The 20,657-nt window shown below is 41.4% G+C and overlaps 1 protein-coding gene across 4 annotated transcripts in view; it reads left to right on the forward strand.

Annotated features, from left to right (window-relative positions):
- The window catches only part of LCA5 (lebercilin LCA5), a 149,415-nt gene that overhangs the window by 35,470 nt on the left and 93,288 nt on the right, over positions 1 to 20,657 (forward strand). Inside the window, exons 2-3 of one of the 4 annotated variants that reach the window (XM_051854530.2) lie at positions 12,940 to 13,337; positions 16,171 to 16,243. The exons of 2 other annotated variants lie outside the window; for them this stretch is intronic. The gene's annotated coding sequence lies outside the window, so the exon portion shown is untranslated. The remainder of the gene's footprint in view (positions 1 to 12,939; positions 13,338 to 16,170; positions 16,244 to 20,657) is intronic. One more of the 4 variants, XM_051854533.2, reaches the window with a different exon arrangement.

Here is a 20,657-nt window from a genome sequence, read left to right on the forward strand (position 1 = left end):
AAATGAAAGAGGAAACTACTTGTATCTAACACTGTCATTCTGATAATTTTTAATTTTATTTTCTTACCAGGTTTTTTATTTTTACAATTTTAATTACTTTATTTGAAAAGCAGAAAGCCAGCGTGAGAAACACACATTCATGCAGACTGACAGACAGACACACAGACCTTTCATCCACTGGTTCACCACTCAAATTCCTGCAAAAACCAAGGCTGGGCCTGAAGCCAGGAGTCAGAAACTCTCTCCAGATTTCCCACATGGATGGCAGGCACTCAAACACTGAGACCATCATCTTCTGCTTGCCAGGGTATACTACCTGTCAGGGAGCGGAAAAGAGAGTAAAGCTGGACTTGACCCCAGGCACTCTGAAATGGGATGTGTGTATCCCAAGAAGTGGTTTAATTGCTGTGTCCAATGCTTACCCCTGATATTTAAAGGTTTTTAGTGACATTAGACTTTTCTACTTTTGTTGCTATGTATTAATTTCTTTTAGGATAATTATCTAGTCACAGCTTTTCTATATGTGTTTAGTGGTGACTTTATACTATAATAATTAATATCTTTCATCTCTATAGACTAGTATTTTGTCATATTTATTGTGTTTATTTTCCTATTTGTTTTTCAAATGTGATTATAATTTTGTTAGAGTAGAAATTGTAGGTTTTTTTTTTTTTACTAATCTTGCATTTATTTTTATTTTATTTTACCTATTTATTTGAAAGAGTTACAGAGAGAAAAGGAGAGACTCAGGGAGATCTTCCATCTGCTGGTTCACACCCCCAAATGGCTGCAATGGCCAGGGCTGGGCCAGGCCAAAGTCAGGAACCTGTGACTGGCAGGGGCTATCTTCCACTGCTTTCCCAGGCATGTTAGCAGGGAGCTGACTCACAAGGAGCAGCTGGGTTGTGAACCCATACACACAGGGGATGCCAATGTTGTAGGCGGTAGCTTAACCTGTTATGCCACAACGCTGCCCCAGAAATCATGTTTTTTCCTTTTTTTAAAGGTTTATATATTTATTTGAAAGTCAGAGTTACACAGAGAGAGGAGAGGCAGAGAGAGAGAGGGAGAGAGAGAGAGGTCTTCCATCTGATGGTTCACTCCCCAGATGGCTGCAATGGCTGGAGCTGCGCCCATCCAAAGCCAGGAGCCAAGAACTTCTTCCTGGTCTCCTACGTGGGTGCAGGGGCCCAAGGACTTGGTCCATCTTCTACTGCTCTCCTGGGCCATAGCAGAGAGCTGGACAGGAAGTGGAGCAGCCAGGTCTTGAACCGGCGCCCACATGGGATGCCAGCGCCTCAGGCCAGGGCGTTAACCCACTGCGCTACAGCGCCGGTCCCCAGAAATCGTGTTTTTTAAGATCAAGTTTGTTAAACTATTTTGTGTATGTGATTTCTTCCATTACTTTAACTTTAGACTATTTCTTGCAGAAATTTGATAAATATTTGCTTTTATTTCATGCTTTCTTTATATTTTGAATTTTTATACTTCTAAATTTACTTGGTATGTGTTTGATGAATGAGTGTGAGGTACAGGTTATGAACAGAGATTCCTACCTACACCCATGGCATGTCCCACAATTGCCTTTTTTTTTTTAATTTTTATTTAATGAATATAAATTTCCAAAGTACAACTTATGGATTACAATGGCTTCCCCCCCATACCGTCCCTCCCACCCACAACCCTCCCCTTTCCCACTCCCTCTCCCCTTCCATTCACATACAATTGCTTGTTAAATAATACTTTTTTCTTTGCTAGGTTTTCTGTAGCATACATTTTTATTAATAAGCGAATCTTATTTTTAGACAATTTGATAGCATGATAACATTAATATTTGGAATAGTATATCTTTCTTCTTAATTATTTTCATTTTCAAAACATTTGAGCTGGTGCCGCGGCTCAATAGGCTAATCCTCCGCCTGCAGTGTTGGCACACCGGGTTCTAGTCCTGGTCGGGGCGCCGGATTCTGTCCCGGTTGCCTCTCTTCCAGGCCAGCTCTCTGCTGTGGCCCAGGAGTGCAGTGGAGGATGGCCCAAGTGCTTGGGCCCTGAACCCCATGGGAGACCAGGAGAAGCACCTGGCTCCTGCCTTTGGATCAGCGCAGCGCGCCAGCTGCGGCAAAGGAAGACCTTTCTCTCTGTCTCTCTTTGTTCCCATATTCTCCCATTTGATGACCGTGATCTTAGGGACACCCAATATCCACCAGTCCGACTCTATTTTGCCATGGGAGCTTTGTCCCGTGTTCTGTCTGATCCTCCTCTTTGTTGTCTTTTACTTCGACAACCCATCCAAGTGGCTGCCTAACAGCATGTTTAACCCCAAACATTACTGAGATCTCTACCACTATTTGGAAAAGTGGAAGGAGTTCTCTATATCTAAGCCTTCTATCTCTGCTCGTGTTCTCAGGCTCAAACTCTCTCAGGACCCCCCACTATGTTTCTTTGTAACTTTGTTGTAGGCAGGCATACAGAATAAAATTGAGGCCGGCGCCGTGGCTCATAGGCTAATCCTCTGCCTGCAGCGCCAGCACCCCGGGTTCTAGTCCTGGTCGAGGCGCCGGATTCTGTCCCAGTTGCTCCTCTTCCAGTCCAGCTCTCTGCTGTGGCCCGGGAAGGCAGTGGAGGATGGCCCAAGTCCTCAGGCACTGCACCCACACGGGAGACCAGGAGGAAGCACCTGGCTCCTGGCTTCGGATTGGCGCGGTGCACCGGCCGCGGCGGCCATTGGTGGGTGAACCAACGGAAAAGGAAGACCTTTCTCTCTGTCTCTCACTGTCCACTCTGCCTGTCAAAAACAAAACAAAACAAAAAACATTCTTTGCCTCTTTACTCATTTAGATGGTTTTGTAAAGCTTAAATAAATGGTTTTTGGGGGGCCGGCGCTGTGGCAAAACCGATTAAAGCCTCCGCCTGCAGTGCCGCAATCCCATATGGGCACCAATTCGAGTCCCAGCTGCTCCACTTCTGATCCAGCTCCTTGCTTATGCACCTGGGAAAGAGCATAAGATGGCCCAAGCCCTTGGGTCCCTGCACCCATGTGGGAGACCCAGAAGAAGCTCCTAGCTTTGGATTGAGCCCAGCTCCAGCCATTGTGGCCATTTGGGAAGTGAACCAGTGGATGGAAGACCTCTGTCTCTACCATTCTCTGTAACTCTTTCAAATAAATAAAATCAATCTTTTTAAAAAGTACAGAACATATAAATCACTTTGGCATGATTTGACCTTTAAATTGTTCAGTTTTCCTTTAAAGGATGTGGCATGTTTTAGCTTTTATTTTGTGTAGATCATAGAATGTGAGTCAAAGAAATATGTTTTCTTTTATTGTAGGGTATTGCTAGATACAAATAGTAATATTTGTCTGTATAATAGTATCTGTTCCTCACATTATTTAGCTAGATATCACCACTTATATATTAATAATATTGTATGTAGATTCATTGGCTTGGTGTGCACTAAATAATTACCTAATTTAGTTTCCAAAACAACCTGAGAAGTGTACAGTATGTTTTTTATTTCACAAACAGAAGAACTAAAACTTAGGGTCTTTGAATAACTTGTACTAATTTGCAGCGTCTGGCCTCTGACTTCAAAGTCTGTTCTCTTAACCACATCAGTATGTAATAGGAAAGCTATTGAATTTTACATGCTTCACTTTTATTCCGATTGACTGAACTTTAGGATTTAGAGAAAAGTACATTTGAATTACAAATGTCAAATCAGCAGTTTTTATTCCTGCTGCAGATGCCTCAATAAATCCCCTATTGAATTTCAAAGAATATTCCAGAAACAAGAACTCTCAAATGATTGTCAGTACAATTTGTCAAGAGAAGATTAAAAAGGATTATTAATATTTTTGCATACATTATATTCTTTAGTACAAACTTTATGATTTAGAAATTATGTCTCCTCCTACTTCTGGAATTTCTTATGTAAAAAAAGCTTCTAGAGATTCTTAATTTTTGTTTAGTTTTTAGTTTTTAAGTTTTAACAGGTTCAATATACTTCATAGACACAGTTCTGAGAACATAATGATATTCTCTTTCCCCATCCCTCTCCTTATTTAATATTTCTAATGCCTTAGAAAACCACCATAATATAGCATTAATATATTTATTGTGGTCAGAATAGGAAAACTAAGGTGAAAGACCATTAGCTTCTCTGAAGACGCTTGAGAATTACACTTGTGAGCTGGAGTTTTTTCTTTTCTTTTCTTTTTTTAAAAGATTTACTATTCATTTGAAAGTGAGAGTCACAGAGAAGCAGAGGCAGAAAGAGAGAGACAGAGAGAGTCTTCCATCCGCTGGTTCACTTTTCCAAATGGCTGGAACAGCCAGAACCCCACCCATCCGATCTGGAGCCAGGAGCCAGGAGCCAGGAGCTTCTTCCAGGTCTCGCACGCGGGTGCAGGGGCCCAAGGACTTGGAGCATCCTCTACTGGTTTCCCAGGCCATAGCAGAGAGCTGGATCGGAAGTAGAGCAGCACCCTTATGGGGTGCCGGTACTGAAGGAGGCTTTACTCACTAGGCCACAGTGCCAGCCCATGAGCTGGAGTTTCTTAACACGGCTCAACTGACTATGTTATCTTAAAAAGTGATCATTAAAAAAATGAGTAGCAACAAACCATATGATACTGTGGTATTTGTTTAGGATGCAGAGTCCTAAAAACTGGGATCAGCCCATATAATTTTCTCAGAAAACTGTCCAGCATTGAATATATTTCATAGAAAGCAGGAAAACAGCTAATGCTGCAAAATTAAGCCACCCCAGGATTGTGTTCTGATGGTTTCCGTCCCATAGGGCTGCAAGAGTCACCTTGTTTTGTTGCATCATGTTTGCATGTTCCTGCAAGTGGTTAAAAAAATCAAAGAAACACACCCAAACCAAATACATTAAATTTTTGAGTCTTTTCTCTTCAATGGGACCACAGCATGGAATAATTTCATTGAGATGAGTAACGCTTGTGCACTCTGGCTTTCTGAACAATGTTTTTATCTTGTCTAAAGCTGAAATTTTGTTGTGATTTTGAAGAAGTTCACTGGAATCCATTCTTGTGAAGTATTTCTATGTGTAACAAAATGTGCAAACACCCTCTTCCTTAACATTTTGCATTTTTGATCAGTGGTCCAGGCAGATGAGACAGTAAAACTAGAACTTTGTTTCTTGATTCACTGCAGCCATGAACTTTGTCTTTTCTTCCTGCATTTGGCTATGTGGATTATGTAAGTGTTTCTCATAAGAATATTCCAGCCATCACTGAAAGCAGCCTCCATCCTAAAACTGAGTCCTCTCTGGTGTAATGCAATCATAATTAAAAGGATGTGAACCACGAAGGCAATGAAGGGGTTGATTCTAAACCCTAGGGCAATGGATCATATGCTTAGAGTAACTGTATGCTTAGAGTAACTACACCATCATTAGAAGAAGCCTCTAACTTCAAAGCAAATAACCAGCAGCATGTTCAAAAGTTTATTAAGAAATTCAAAAGATAGAAAGTCCCTGTTTTAACCACTGAGAACTTTCCAAAAGCAACTTTGGATTCTCCTAAACCAGTGCTTTTCAAACTTCCTGTGAACATGAATCAGCTGGGGATGAAGATTCTCATTTGGTAGGCCTGGATTGGGGTCTGAGATTCTAAGTGGTTTGCAGCAATCCTGACACTGGTTGGTTGCTTTGAAAGCAGATGCTAGATACCATCTAGCCGCTCTTGCTTAGCTTAAAATGTCCTTGCCCTGTGTTTTAAGGCAACTGCTTACTAAACTTAACTCACTGAGTTGAGGGAATGGTATAGCCAGCCCTACAAGGTTTTAAACACCAGACTCATGGGGTCATTTGCTTCTCCAACGGATAACACCTTGATGACCAGTATTGTCTCAAGGGGTTTCATTTCAGGGAATTCTAGGTCCCAGAGCAAAGGAATTCCAGCTCTGGGACAGACATTAACTACCACCAGCATGTCGCCCCCAGGCTAACTGAAACCCACTTGATCATCATAAAAATTCCCTGAAGAATGTGGCATCGCCAACCGAAGGAAGGTGTGCGTACCATTGACTAAGCAGGAACTTGGTCATAAGCTGAACATGCACCCCTCTGCCCCAACTTCCATCTGTAAGAACATTCCCTGCTAATCCCTCAGGGGTCCCAGAAATGGATTTAGAGCTGCCCAGCTCCTTGCTCTGTGCTCTGCAATAAAGAATCTCTACCCCAGTGTCAGAGAGTGGCTTTCTGCGTATAGGGTGAATGGACCCAGTTTTGAGGGTTTTCTAAGTGACTCCTCCAACCAGTTTTTGGGGGTTGTTCTATACCAACTTTGAGAAGTAAGACCTTGACCAAAAAGATCCCGACTGATTTTTAGGTAACCCATTGCAAAGGTGGCCACGACTCCCTCTGTACATCAATCCCATCTACTCTTCCATTAAATCTTAAAGAATTTGGGGGTGAGGGGTTGTAATTCCACTGTACATAGTTTAAAATGTATTTATGCCTGCAATGGAAAAAGCCTGCCAGATGGCTCAGAAATATCCCTTCAAAACGTTAACAACACAAGTCCTCCAAAAAAAATCTTTCAGTGTTTCCTTCAAATCTTGGAAACACTGTGCAAAAATTCTCAAGTGACCTTCGCCTGGAGTCCTTCCAATGGTAGGTATTTCTGAAGGGGCTCCTTCCCCAGAACAGGTTGGCGTGCTTCCTGCTATTGATTTATTTGAGAAGCAAATGGAAAGAGAGAGCAAGGGAGAGAAAGGCAGAGAGAAAAAGCTCCCATCGACTGATTCAGTCTTCAAACGCCTGCAAGTGCTGCAGCTGTGCTGGGACTGAAGCCAGTGGCAGGAAGGCAGTCCAGGATTGAACCATCATGGCTTTCTGTCAAGGTGTCCATTAGTCGGAAGCTGGAGGCAGGAGCTAAACGCAGGTTTCAAACTCAGGTGCTCTGATGGGATATGGGCATTCTAACTGATATCTGAATGGCTAGTCCAGACACCTGCTCCCATACTATCCTGAAGTACAATTAACACTGCACCCTTGACCACTGACTTTTGTAAAATATCTTTCCTGGATTTCTCATGAAACAATATGATCTGGGGACACCAGTGGGAAATGAAAAGAAAAGCACCAACGCGGATGCTATGTAAAAGGAAGACAAATTTGTTAGAGATACTAATAGTTGTGCCAGCACCCATGCTGCTGTTCAGTGGTCACATTTTCATGTGGTTGTGACAAGTAAGAGAGGAAATAATGGAGCTAAAGGTCTTATCGTACAGGACAATTAGATAACCAGAGGATAACAGTGGAGGAGGGAACCCAGGAACAGGTCCATAAACCCCAAGGCCTGGAAAAACCTTCTGCTCCTGGGGCCAGCACTGTGGTGCAGCGGGTTAACACCCTGGCTTGAAGTGCCGGCATCCCCAGATGGGCGCTGGTTCAAGTCCCAGGGGCTCCCCTTCCAATCCATCTCTCTGCTATGGCCTGGGAAAGCAGTAGAGGATGCCCCAAGTCCTTGGGCTCCTGCACCTGCGTGGGAGACCTGGAAGATGCTCCTGACTCCTGGCTTCGGATTGGCCTGGCTTTGCAGTTGTGGCTATTTGGAAAGTGAACCAGCAGATGGAAGACCTGTCTGTCTCCCTCTGCCTCTCTGTAACTCTGCCTTTCAAATAAATAAATCTTTTTTAAAAACAAAAACAACCAAAAAACTCCTTCTGCTCCCATAAACAGTCAGAATTCATTCTTTTCAGCCCAACTTCTGCCTCTTCCTTTAATCAGTAGCTAAAAATCCCAGCCTTCCCTTTCAGCCTCTTTAATTCTCCTTCCTTCAGTTAAATATTGATTTAAATTCTTTTTAGAAATGCTTATTTATTTATTTATTTATTTATTTTTATTTGAAAAGCAGAGAAAGAAAGAGAGAGAGAATCTTCCATTCACTGGCTCATTCCCCAAATGTCTGTAACAGAGTTGGGTCAGGCTGAAGTCAAGAGCCAAGAACTCAGTCTGCGGCTCCCATGTAGGTGGGTGGTGGCAGGGGCCCATGTACTTGAACTATTATCTGCTGCTTCCCAGGATGCATTGGTAGGAAGCTAGATTAGATGTGGAGGATCTGGGACTTGAACAGGGATTCCAACATGGAATGCTGGTGTCTCAAGCTGTGGTTTAACTTGCAGACCACAATATCAGCCCATTTTAAATTCTTTCTTTGCATGCATACTACTTTATAGCAAACTCATAGTTATGACATTTACTTAATACATTTTTCTACTACAGACATACCAGGAAACATGGAAAATGTAAGACTAGAAAAAATTTTTTTTCCATAATTCCTACAGATCAAAAATAACCACTATTAACATTTTCGTGTATTTCCTTACATTTTTCTCTTACTAGGCAATTATACATTAGTTGTTCTTACAAAATATTAAAACATCTTTTTTTTTACTGAGAATAGATCATTTTTATTAGTCTAAATAATTGGTAAATGCCTTTAAATCCATTATGATAGTCAGTTTATCACAGCATCCATCATGGTCCTTAAAATTACATTATTATATTCTGTAGATTCTGATGTATTAAGGATTTTAGTTGTGTGTTATTATTTTAGTCTTTGAGCCAAATGGTTTTGTAGAGGATTCTAAGATATTTCATTGAACTGTTTCAGTTAAGCTGAATCAGGTAAGTAATCTGAAGAAAAGGAGAAGAATGTAGTAGTATGAAACTTGCACACCTAAGCTCCATGTTTGATTAAAGTAAATGAATTCCTTCAGATTCTCACTTTCTCATAGAAAGCTATGTGAATTAGTTATGTGCTTTTAAAATAAGCTAATTTCCTAATTATATGTGCATGTCCTATATTATACAGAAACATACATGCATTCATTTAGATATGTGTATGTATGTGTGTAATTTCTTCTCATCAGTTTTTCTGTTGACCTGTGCCACTTCAGGGACAGAATTCATTGTTTTTTTTTAAATTTTTATTTAAAGAATATAAATTTCCAAAGTACAGCTTATGGATTATAATAGCTCCCCCCCCATAACTTCCCTCCCACCCGCAACCCTCCCCTCTCCCGCTCCCTTTCCCCTTCCATTCACATCAAGATTCATTTTCAATTCTCTTTATATACAGAAGATCAATTTAAAACATGGAAAGCCTTTCAAATTATACAAATGTGTCTGTGTAAGACGCTCTCTCCTTCCATTTCCTATCCTAAGTCTCACTCCACAGAGATGATCATTTTCATGGATAGCCTATTGAAAGTCATATAGGATTCTTGTTTGTTTATGGTTTCCCTTTAACCTAAAACAACATATTTCACTTGTACTTATATTCAGGAATTTTAAACTATATTTATCAATGCATTTTTATAAAAGATGAAGAAATTAGGATACTTAAGAGATTCTCCACCCTACTCCTTCATGATTTGTTACATTTTTTATTTATTGAAATTTATAATATTGGCATCGTGTCCATTCATAGCCATACGTATCTCTTCTCAATAATGTTTACATGTTGAGTTTGGAAACATAAACCCAGAGGACAGAGATGTGGGGAGGACCTCAGGCTCTCAGCACTTGTGTAATTAATTACACTGCTGGTAGCCCCATCCCAAGCTGTCTTTTGCACATGTTGCCTCTGGGCTTGGACTTTCTGAGTCTCTTCTGGAAAAGGCTCCTCTTGCCTATGAAGTCTTGGGTTGTCCCTTCTCATCTCTTTTTTCCTCCTTAGTATGAGCCTGGTAGCCTCTATTTTCCAAAACTTCCTCAGATTTTTGGATAACTAGCATCTTCATTCCATGCTCTTCACCCTTAATGTTAGGTTTTTAATCTTTAAAAAAATGTGTTTCATGTAGTTAGCGGCTTTCTGATGCTTCACTGAAACTTTGGAAAGCCAAGGCTTAGACGTTGGCAACACCGGGAATGATTTCACTGTCTGGTTTCAGCCATCTTGTTAAGAACCCGGTATCTTATTAATTGAAAGAATTAATTTAGATATGAATAAGAACAAAGCCACAAGATCACACCAGTATTTGTTCAGATGTCAGGGACCTAAAGTTCCCTCTTGTCCTTCAAGTCTGTCATCTGGACCCTGACTCTTTTGGTTGTTTCTCCAAACAGACCCATACTTGCCCCACTATCTACTTTCCCACAAACCACTCTGCAAAAGTGTGATGAAACTTGAGAAGTAATGAAGTCCCACTGCTACTTAAAACCACATTCATTTGTTTACATTACAAAGTAAGTACTCAGTGCTTACCCTGTGCTGGGCATGGTTGTAGGTGCTAGGCATACAGCAGAAAGTGAATGAGAGAACTCCTGTCCTTGTGCAGGGACATGTTATTTCCTGTCAGGCCACAGCCGTCAGCTCCACGTAGATTGGCAAGCACTGGAAGTATAAAATGTGTAATACTGCTAGCTTAGTAAACGGATCATCAAAACTCCTAGCTGGCTTATCAATACTTAGTTTTCTAATGAAATGCTAAGTAGTCAGAAGGTCTTTGTCTAAAGATCAGTGGCATTTAATAATGATAGTAATGATACTTAAAGGAACAAATATTATAATTCACATTTTATAATTCACAAATAATGCCAATATCCTAAAGCAGTGCAAGTTTTTAAAAAATTGGCATGTCCTGGATACTGTTTCCAATCCAACTCTCTGTTGATGTGTTTGGGAAATCAGCAGAAGATGGCCCAAGACCTTGGGCCCTTGTCACCCACAAGGGAGACCTGGATGGAGTTCCTGGCTCCTGACTTCAGCCTGGTCTAGCCCCAGCTACTGTGGCAATTTGGAGAGTGAAGCAGCACAGGAAAGCTCTCTTTTTGTTTCTCCCCCTCTCCCCATCACTATGCATTTCAGAAAAGAAAACTTTTTTAAAAAAAGGCACATCTATAAAACGGAAGTGTGAAATGATTATGCTATTTATGAAGATTCTTTAAGGTGATGAGGAAGTTGTATAAGTATTAAGTGAAAAACAATGATTCAGAATTATGTATATGATTTAAATTTGTATGTTAATTGAGCAGTCTCAGCTCAGAAGGGGGTATTAACAAAAGCTGTATTTTTTTTAGCCAATCACTCCTTTCCACTATCCTTTGATAAATTGCAGATCCCCATTATTATAGCATTTTGGAAAGATCTCACAATACTCTGTGTACTTTAGTTTTTTAGTCCAGTTTTTAAAATTTCAGTCTGATTTCTCATTCAGTATCTTTTCTCTATGTGGTAGAAACTGGAGCCATGAGGATGACTGACTTTTCGGTGACGGCAGGGAAGTGGGGCAGCTGGCTCTGGTGGAGGGAGAGGGAAGGCATCATCTTAAATGAACGGCCAGGGTCGGGGGAGGAGGTGCCATTGGCCGTGCTCTGGTTCAGCATCTCCAGCTCTGCTGCCAGTGCCCCCAAGGTCAAGATGTTCTCCATGCAGGTCAACTGTGGCTCCCTTGGGCAGTGCTCAGTTTTGCTCAGGTCCCCTCTGTCACTGTGAGGAGGAGGAAGATTCCCCTCAGGTCTCCTGGCACCCTCCATCCAGCTAGCTTGCTCCCGGCGGAAGGTTCTGAGACCTAATTATAGCTCCTCAGAGAAAGACCAGTTTGGGGCAGAATCCACAATTCTCAGGCGGCAGGAAAACTCCCACCCAGCAGTCCTCTAACTAAAAGTAGGAAGAAGACGGGAGATACTTTTCAAGCTTATTAAGTTTTAGCCCACTATTGTAGTGCTGTTTGTATTATCTGAGGGAGAAAAAGGTTTTTAATTCATCCGAGTATATGGTTTCAATAAAAATCATGGGTAATGTCATAGTGGCATAGAGTTGGTGTTTACCTGACTTTTATTCCCAATAATTTGAGTGTTAAGAGTTGAATCAAGGCATAGGATGTTGCTACCATATTCTTCCTACTCTACCATCTGGTACAGGTGTCATGACTTCATTTTTTTTAATTTTTTTTTTTAATTTATTTGACAGATAGAGTTAGACAGTGAGAGAGAGACAGAGAGAAAAGTCTTCCTTCCGTTGGTTCACCCCCCAAATGGCGCTACCACTGGCGCTATGCCTATCCAAAGCCAGGAGCCAGGTGCTTCTTCCTGGTCTCCCATGCGGGTGCAGGGGTCCAAGCACTTGGGCCATCCTCCACTGCCTTCTTGGGCCACAGCAGAGAGCTGGACTGGAAGAGGAGCAACTGGGACTAGAACCCGGCGCCCATATGGGATGCCAGCACCGCAGGCGGAGGATTAACCAAGTGAGCCGCAGCGCTGGCCCATGACTTCATTTTCACTTGTTTCTCTTGTATTATTGATTACATAAATGTTTTAATCTCAGGAAATTTTACTTCACGGGAAGCTCAGTGTCCAAAATGGAAGGAAACTATGAAAATTCAGAGGATGAAAACATTTTAGGTGGAAATTAGTATGCCTTTCAGAGTGTGTGCAAAAAGCCTGCCTCTTGTTTTTCTTTTTTTAGAAACAGTGATTAGTAAGAGTTAGCATGGTGCTAATGACTACCACCAGGGTAAGGTTTTCTCTTCCTGAGTGCAGAAAGATGTGAAGCCAATGTTATTTGCTACTATGTTCACAGACCATTAAAACAACTTCAAGTACCACTGGTGTTCTGGAACCAACATTTTGGGCGTCTATTACTCTGTAAATATTTCACAGTTTTTGTCATGTTTTCCCTTGTTTTATATGCTTTACAAGGCCTAGTACTGTTACTTATGTTTATGTAGCAAAATGGGAATTTCAAATAATTCCTTTTATATTTTCCTTTGGATTCATATTTCTTAAATTATTTTCATATTGATTCAATTATCAAAACAAAATTTCCAGGTGCTGAGATCAAAGAGTTTGAATTTTTTCAGGCGTAAGAATGTGTGTGTGTGTGTGTGTGTGTGTGAAAACAAAAAGGGAGGGGAGGGAGAAGGGAAAGGAGGAAAGTGAATACGTTCATTACTCTATTAATTCAAGATTGCAGTCATCTTAACGGACTGAGGGAAAAAATCACCTGAGAAATAAAGCACGCATCATTTGAATGGATTAAAGTTCAAATCACTGCAAAGCAGCTTATTTTTCATCCATCACCATGGATACAAAAGGACAGCTGAAGTGAGGGCATCTGACATCACAAGCAAGCCCGGAACGGGCCCGGCAGCCGAGCCGCAGCCGCGCCACAAAGGACGCCGCGGAGGAAGGGGACGCGGCGGGACGAGGGCACTGTTCAGATGAGTCGCAGGTTCAGCAGCGAGGATTAAACACCAGGAGACACGCGGCCACCTGAGAAGCTGGGGACCATACCCGTAGTTTGCACCGACCTTTCAATAACCTTCTTAGCCAGAAATAGAACCGGACGGAGACTGAGAGGCAAAGTATGTCAGATCTTTCGCTCCGCATGCGGCAGTTTCGATAGTTTTCCCCAATTTCTCCTTGTTTTATGCTCAGGCTTTCATTTAAAATAATTCTAAAACACTGCTAATTTTAATCATTTAAAAACAATGTCCTAGGGTTTGGACGTATCTCGCTAACATAACATTAAAAAATCAATCCTCAAAGTAGCTGAATACTCTAAATTACAGCTTGAAAGAATCAAAAGAATACCAGTATGCAGAGGATGATAGCAAACAGTAAATGCGTACTAAGGAAAATGGCTACTTCCGGTGTTCAGTTCTAATTCGATTACAATTTCCACTTTTTTATTACCAGAATTTTATGTCCTGTCAAAACGCAGCCACCCTCAGGTTGCTGTGTGGAATGCAAAGACCCAGCGTCAGGAACACGGGACTGGGAGGCTTGCTGGTGGAGGTGTGAGGGGACAGCGCTGATGCACAGCGTTTACTGGTTGCTGTGGTGTGGAAATTTTCACCGCGGCTGACTTGGGCTCGCAGCGTGATGTCCCCTGGCTAGCGGCATCTCTGAGAATGTGGCAATCAGCCAGCCAGTGGCAGCTCCTGCGCCTCAGTGACTGGGCTCCGTTCCAGCCAGCACACCAGGCCGGGGGTGCGATTTCGAGCACTTCACTGAGCCTGTGTCCTCACCTGATGAAGGGATTAGACCTCGATTTAATCTTTGGTTGTTAAAATTGTACATTGATTTGCTCTAGCCGTTTGAGAGAAGAGTTTTGGGGGCCATTTATGAATGGGGGTTTTGTGGAATGTTGTTAGGGTTCTACCATCTCACATCTTCACATGTGCGTGGCAGTCCTGAACTGATGATCTTATTTTCCATCAGGTACTATCTGGAGAGAAGAGTTCACTCCTTTACTAAGGAAAAAATAACATCAGAAAGCGACTTGAATGATTGATCTTATGGGCCTCCTTACATTTATACAAACTCATGATTCTGGGACTGGTTTTGTGGTGTAGCCGCCTGCCACACCTGTATCCCATATCAGAATGGAGGTTGGAGTCCTGGCTGCTCTGCTTCTGATCCAGCTCCCTGTGAATGTTCCTAATGCTCCTGGGAAAGGAGTGGATGATGGCCCAAGAACTTGGGCCCCTGCCACCCACGGGGGAGACCCGGATGGAAGTCCAGGCCCCAGGCTTCTGCTCTGTTGTGGCCATTTGGGGAGTGAACCAGAGGATAGAAAAATCTCTCTCTCCCTGCCTCTGTCCACCATTCTGCCTTTGAAATAATAAATAAATAAATAAATCTTTAAAAACCCCACAACATTCATGATTCTATTAAGCTAAAAATGTGAATCCAACACCAATATACCTATGTCTGGGCAGTAACTGTACTTAAGATAGTGCTTTGTTTCTTTATTCATTTGTAAACCAAATACTCATTAAAAGAGGCAGCCATGCCTGAGCCAAATTTTATCCCCAGAATCAGGTCTGTTTATTTATTTATTTGAAGGCAGAGAGATAGAGATAGATAAAAATAGGTAGATATAGATAGCCTATCCCCTGGCTCACTACCCAAATGCCTGCAACAGCTGGGATTGGGCTAGACTGAAGCCAGGAGCCAAGAACTCAATCTGGGTCTCCCATACGGGTAGCAGGAAGCCCACTGGTTGAGTCATTATACAGACCTGCTTAAAAGGGTGAGGATCTTGACGATGATGTCTTCCAAGGGTTTTCAAATATGCCCAAAGGGCTCCTCAGAACCCTGTGGGAAGACACCACTGTGGGTGTAGGCTTAGCATGTTGCATCATTTTCCTCCTCACTGCCATGCCTGCACTAGCAGGGAAGCAAGCAGTTCCCGTGTTTTAAAGATTAGGATTTCAAAGATTTCATTTGAGAAAAGAGTTCTGCTGCAGGGGAAGAAAAAAAGTGAAGACAGCAGATTTATTCCATGGTCTTTGTTTAACAAACCCAGAAACCAAGCTTTAAAGAATGATGTCGGCCGGCACCCTGGCTCACTTGGTTAATCCTCCGCCTGTGGCGCCGGCACCCAGGTTCTAGTCCCGGTTGGGGCTCTGGGTTCTAGCCCTGGTTGCTCCTCTTCCAGTCCAACTCTCTGCTGTGGCTGGGGAAGGCAGTGGAGGATGGCTCAAGTGCTTGGGCCCTGCACCCGCATGGGAGACCAGGAGGAAGTACCCGGCTCCTGGCTTCCGATCGGTGCAGCGCCAGCCGTGGCGGCCATTTGGGGAGTGAACCAACGGAAGGAAGACCTTTCTCTCTGTCTCTCTCTCACTGTCTATAACTCTCTCTCACTGTTTAACTCTGCTTGGCAAAAAAAAAAAAAAAAAAAAAAAAATCCTACTCATTATTCTGCAACCGGTAAGAGCAGAGTCATGTCTGGAATTGAGGTCTCTAGGTTTCCAGAGCAGCACTACTTATTTTCCTTTTGGAAGCAGGTTACCTGGGAGCACTTCTTCCTATCATAAGCCTCTGGGCATGTAATCTAATTCTGCTCTGTCCAGTTGGGAAGCCACAACCCATGTGGCTATTAAAATTTGAAATGTGGTTGGTCTGTATTTAAATGTACTGTAACTTTAAAATATTTACCAGGTGTTGAAATCTTAGGGCAAAAAAAGAATGTAAGATACCTCATGGGTGACTTTATAATATTCATGGCAAGTTGAAATGATAATGCTTTGGAAACATGTTAGATAAAGTATACTGTAGAAACTAATTTCACATTTTAAAAACAATGTGACTATCATAAAACTTGAAATTAAATGTGGTTCACATTCTATCTTTTAGACAAATCTGATTTACGTTGGGGTCAGCTTCTCATCTGAACTTTCTATTTTTCAGGGCTGTTTAAGATCGCATGAGGCAACCTTTGTGAAAGAACTTTCTGGTCACCCGCTGTGTTGTTCCTTAGAAGGTGGTAATAGTTTGCAGGGTGTTTTCTTTTGCTGTTTTTCATACATACACATATACATTTTTGGTGAGGGAGGACGTAAAATAATAATAGTGTAGGCTACAAGCATAATAATGAAGACATTCATTCAGTCTTCTCATTTGTATTCTGTAAGCAAAAGACCTGTTGGACTAGAGCCAGCTGATGCAGGATGGCAACAAAGAATACCAGGAAGGAATTTCTTTCTCTCCAACTCTTACCCTCCAGCCCTCCCGAAGCGCTCCCATTTGGCAGAACTGAACAATGAGCCAACTAGCAAGGGAGGTAGGGAGCTGTAGTTTGCTGAGTCCTAGCTTCAGAACCTTATACCTGGCTATAGAAAGTCAGGCTAGGGTCTGGGAAACAATAAAAGAACTGGCGCAATTCCAGTCAACTCGGGTACTGATTTAAGTGATGGCACTCAGTGAGTCAGTGGCAACCCCCCCACCCCGCCCCGCCCCGAGGAAGCTGCTCAGTTCCAGAAGACAGTGGGATAGGCTGTTGCCTGACAGAGGGCTGATTCCATTATCTAGCCTAGCGGGGCTGCCAGTGAAGGTGTGCATGTTTGTAAGTATGAGACACCCTCTGGGAAGTCCTAGAAATTACTGATGGGGAAATCTTTTGGGGATGTAGGTGCTAATTTGGTTGATCTTATCTGCATTTACAGACCAAGGAACTTAAAATTATGTGTTCCCCATAAGTGATTTTTTTTAAAAAGGCCACCACACTGATCTATGAAATTCTTTAAATAAAATTATCATTGTTTTTGGGAACATCTATTAGTTTTGTCCAAGACAACTTCTTCTAGTAACAGCATCTCAGCTTCCCCTTGCAGAGTGACTGCTCTCAGCTGTTCTGGGAGAACATGAAAATTCCAGTAATTTAATCATATCATTTCTCTCTCCTCTGTCCAAGCAATCACTTGACTGCAGTAATGAGTTTATGTTCAGGTTATGTGCAATCCCTTAATATTGAGATATCTACTGGACTCATTGGAAAAGATGTTCCTTTCTCAATGTGGTTGTTATGTGCATAGAATGTATATTTTGTGCTTCAGTGGCCACATATGGAAGGGAAAGCCTGCCTTAAATAAACCAATGCATAGGAAAGTTCATCTAAGAGACAAAGAGAAGACATTTTAATCACATGGAGCACTTGGACTTAACCAAATTTGGAGTAAGCTGTACTTTTAGGTTTCTCTATCACATAAGCAAATGCATTGTCTTTTTGTTATGAAACCATTTTTTAAAAATGAGGTAAAGTTCACATTCAGAGAAAAGCACACAACTGAAATGTATACCTTGAAGGAAACTAACCATTACTTCAGTCAAGACACAGCATATTTACATGACTCCAAAAATCTCTTTCATTACTTTTGAATCAACTCCTACCTCTTCCCCATAGTAGAGAACAGTTCTGATTCTTACTAGTATTGATCAATTGTGTCAATTTTGGAACCACTTATTAATGGAACTATACAAAATGTATTCTTCTGTATCTGACTCCTTTTGCTCAATGCCATATATTAGAAATTCATCCATGTTGATTAGTAATTCATTCTAAACATGACAATTATTGTTGTAAGGATTTACTCTGTTTTTAAGATTTATTCTCATTTTGATGAGTATTTGGGTCGTTTTCTCTTCTGCCTGCTATGAGTAAAATGACTATAAACACTACCACGTTGCAGTGATGCAGTAGGTTATACTGCCAGTTGGGATGCTAGCTTCTCATACTGGAGTGGCAGCTGGAGTCCTGGTTACTCCGCTTTCATTCCAGCTTCCCACAAGGTACCTCAAAAAGCCCAGAAGATCCAAGTATTTGGTCCAAGTATTTGGACCTCTGCCACCCTTGTAGGAGACCAGAATAGAATTCCTGGCTCCTGGCTTCTGCCTGGCCTAGAACTGGCTGTTGGAGCCATTGTGAGTGGACCAGCGGATGGATAATCAATCTCTCTCTTTCTCACTCACTCTGCGTTTCTAATAAATTAATAAAACTTTTAAAATACATTGTTGATTATTTTGATATATATTTATATGTTTTTATTTCTCCTATATAAATACCTTGGAGTAAAATTACTAGGTTATATTAGAAATGTATATTTAACTTGATTAAAAACTGCCATCAGCATTTTTATCTGCAAGTCCTATGCATACCTCAAACATGGTCCACTAACTATATATTACTGTAATTAACATCACACTTGCACTTCTGTAGTCATTGTTTGGTGAAGGGTGCCAGATGTCTTAGAAATTTAAGGTAAACCAAGGCTTCCTCTTCTATCTCCCTCTCATGTACACCAGGCATCTTGTCTTGTAACACAGGTAGTGCATATCTACTCTATTTCTCTTCTCACTTCAACTGCTGTATAACACAGTGGTCATTTTCAGTTGTGTTTTACTTTGACCCATAAGTTAAAAACACTTATTACATGTATATAAAAGTAGCTGAAACAAAAGTTTCATAAAATGATATTGAACCTTACTATACACAATATACTGATATTTTCTGTTCTTCTGTATACATTTTAAAAAATGTGGTCATGAACCATAAATTGATTTCCTAATTTCCGGATTCATTAGGAAGTTCCAACCTCTGTCTGAAAAGCCAGCTGGCTGAAATGGATGTTTAGCCTAGCAGTTAAGATGACTCCATTTCCTATTGGTGTGCCAGGGATCCACCTGCAGTTCACATTGGTGACTCCAGCTTCCCAGCAATGCAGACCCTTGGGAGCCAGCAGTGATGGCTCTAGAATTAGGTCCTTAAACCTACGGGGGGTGGGGGTGGGGGTCAGTGCTGTGGCACAGTGAGTTAACGCCCTGGCCTGAAGCGCTGGCATCCCATATGGGCGCCAGTTTGAGACCCGACTGCTTCACTTCCTGTCCAGCTCTCTGCTATGGCCCAGGAAAGCAGTAGAAGATGGCTCAAGTCCTTGGGCCCCTGCACCCACATGGGAGACTGGGAAGAAGCTCCTGGCTTCGAATCAGCAAAGCTCCGGCCGTTGTGGCCATCTGGGGAGTGAACCATCGGATGGAAGATCTCTTTCTCTCTCTCTGCCTCTCCTCTCTCTGTAACTCTTTCAAATAAATAAATAAATCTTAAAAAAAAAAAAAAAACCAAAAAAAAAAACCTACAGGGGAGACCTGGATTGAATTCCTAGTTCCCAGCTTTGGCCCATAGTGGCTAACAGATTGGTATTCTATCTGTTTTAGGAAAGAAAAAAAAAAAAAAAAAAAAAAAAAGCAGGCAGACAAGGGTTTCCCAATTGTAAATGCACAAAGCATTTAGCTTCTTTCATCCTAGGTTTCACTTGTCACAAAGACTGTATCATAGTTATAGTAAGAATTAAAATGCATATGTAAGACTTTAAACGCAAGGCCAGGAAGGCCAAGAATGGAAGGTGCTCAATTAATATTAGTTGACCCTGACCTTACTCATTTCTTATCTATATTGTCAGTCCCTCTCCTACATTTTAAAGGCCTTAACTGACCTTTCTGCTTCTAGTCTCATCTTGCCGATGGCACTGAGATAATGGTTTCTAAAATGAAGATCCAATAATTAGTTGCTACCTATAGCTTTTGGGATTAAATATAAATTTCACACAAAGGCATTTAAACATATAGCCTTGGCCTTCTCTTCAGCCATATATATGGTAACTTGTTCCAGTATCTCCTCTCTTCATACCCCATTTGGTCTTCCCCCATCATGTCTTACTAAATGCTTTGCTCTACCCCTTGAGTGCCTGGGTATATACTAATTTATTTACTTCTACCTTATATATCTTGCCATTTATGTTCTGATAAGCTCTCATGTAATTAATATAGACTAATTGAAGAATTATTTTGGGGGGAAGCATACATGAGGCAGGAGGCTGAGTTAAGTGTCCCTTCCCTAAGTCCTTTAGTACCTTAGTATACCTTTATAATCACTGTATTACACACAGTAGCTGTATCTGCAGTCAGAGTTTAATTTATCTTTCTTGTTCATCAGACAATGGTGAGCTGGAGGACCAGGCTTCATTTTTTAATCCCTGAATTCCCCCAGGGGTACCTAATAAGTACTCAATATACATTTAATGAATGAACAAGCATTTCTAAGTTAGAAATGTTCCTCTGCAATTCTGCTAAGCAATTTTCCTGTCTACCACAGAAATAGCTATTTTAGTATAACACCAATGTGACAACAAATTATTTCTTTAGCTAGCATATTTATTGTTAATTAAAAATATAGACAAGATTTTTTAACAGAATATCCTACTGGTTACTTTCAGTCACAAACATACGGTTGCTTACTAAGAATATCATTTAGACAGTCTCCCTTTCAAAGCGAATGATGTGATTACTAATGGAACTGGTATGGTTCCCCTTAATGCTAGTCATACTACCTTGGAGATAGAATT

The sequence above is a fragment of the Oryctolagus cuniculus genome, chromosome 5, assembly GCF_964237555.1.
Source record: "Oryctolagus cuniculus chromosome 5, mOryCun1.1, whole genome shotgun sequence".
Classification (NCBI taxonomy): domain Eukaryota; kingdom Metazoa; phylum Chordata; class Mammalia; order Lagomorpha; family Leporidae; genus Oryctolagus; species Oryctolagus cuniculus.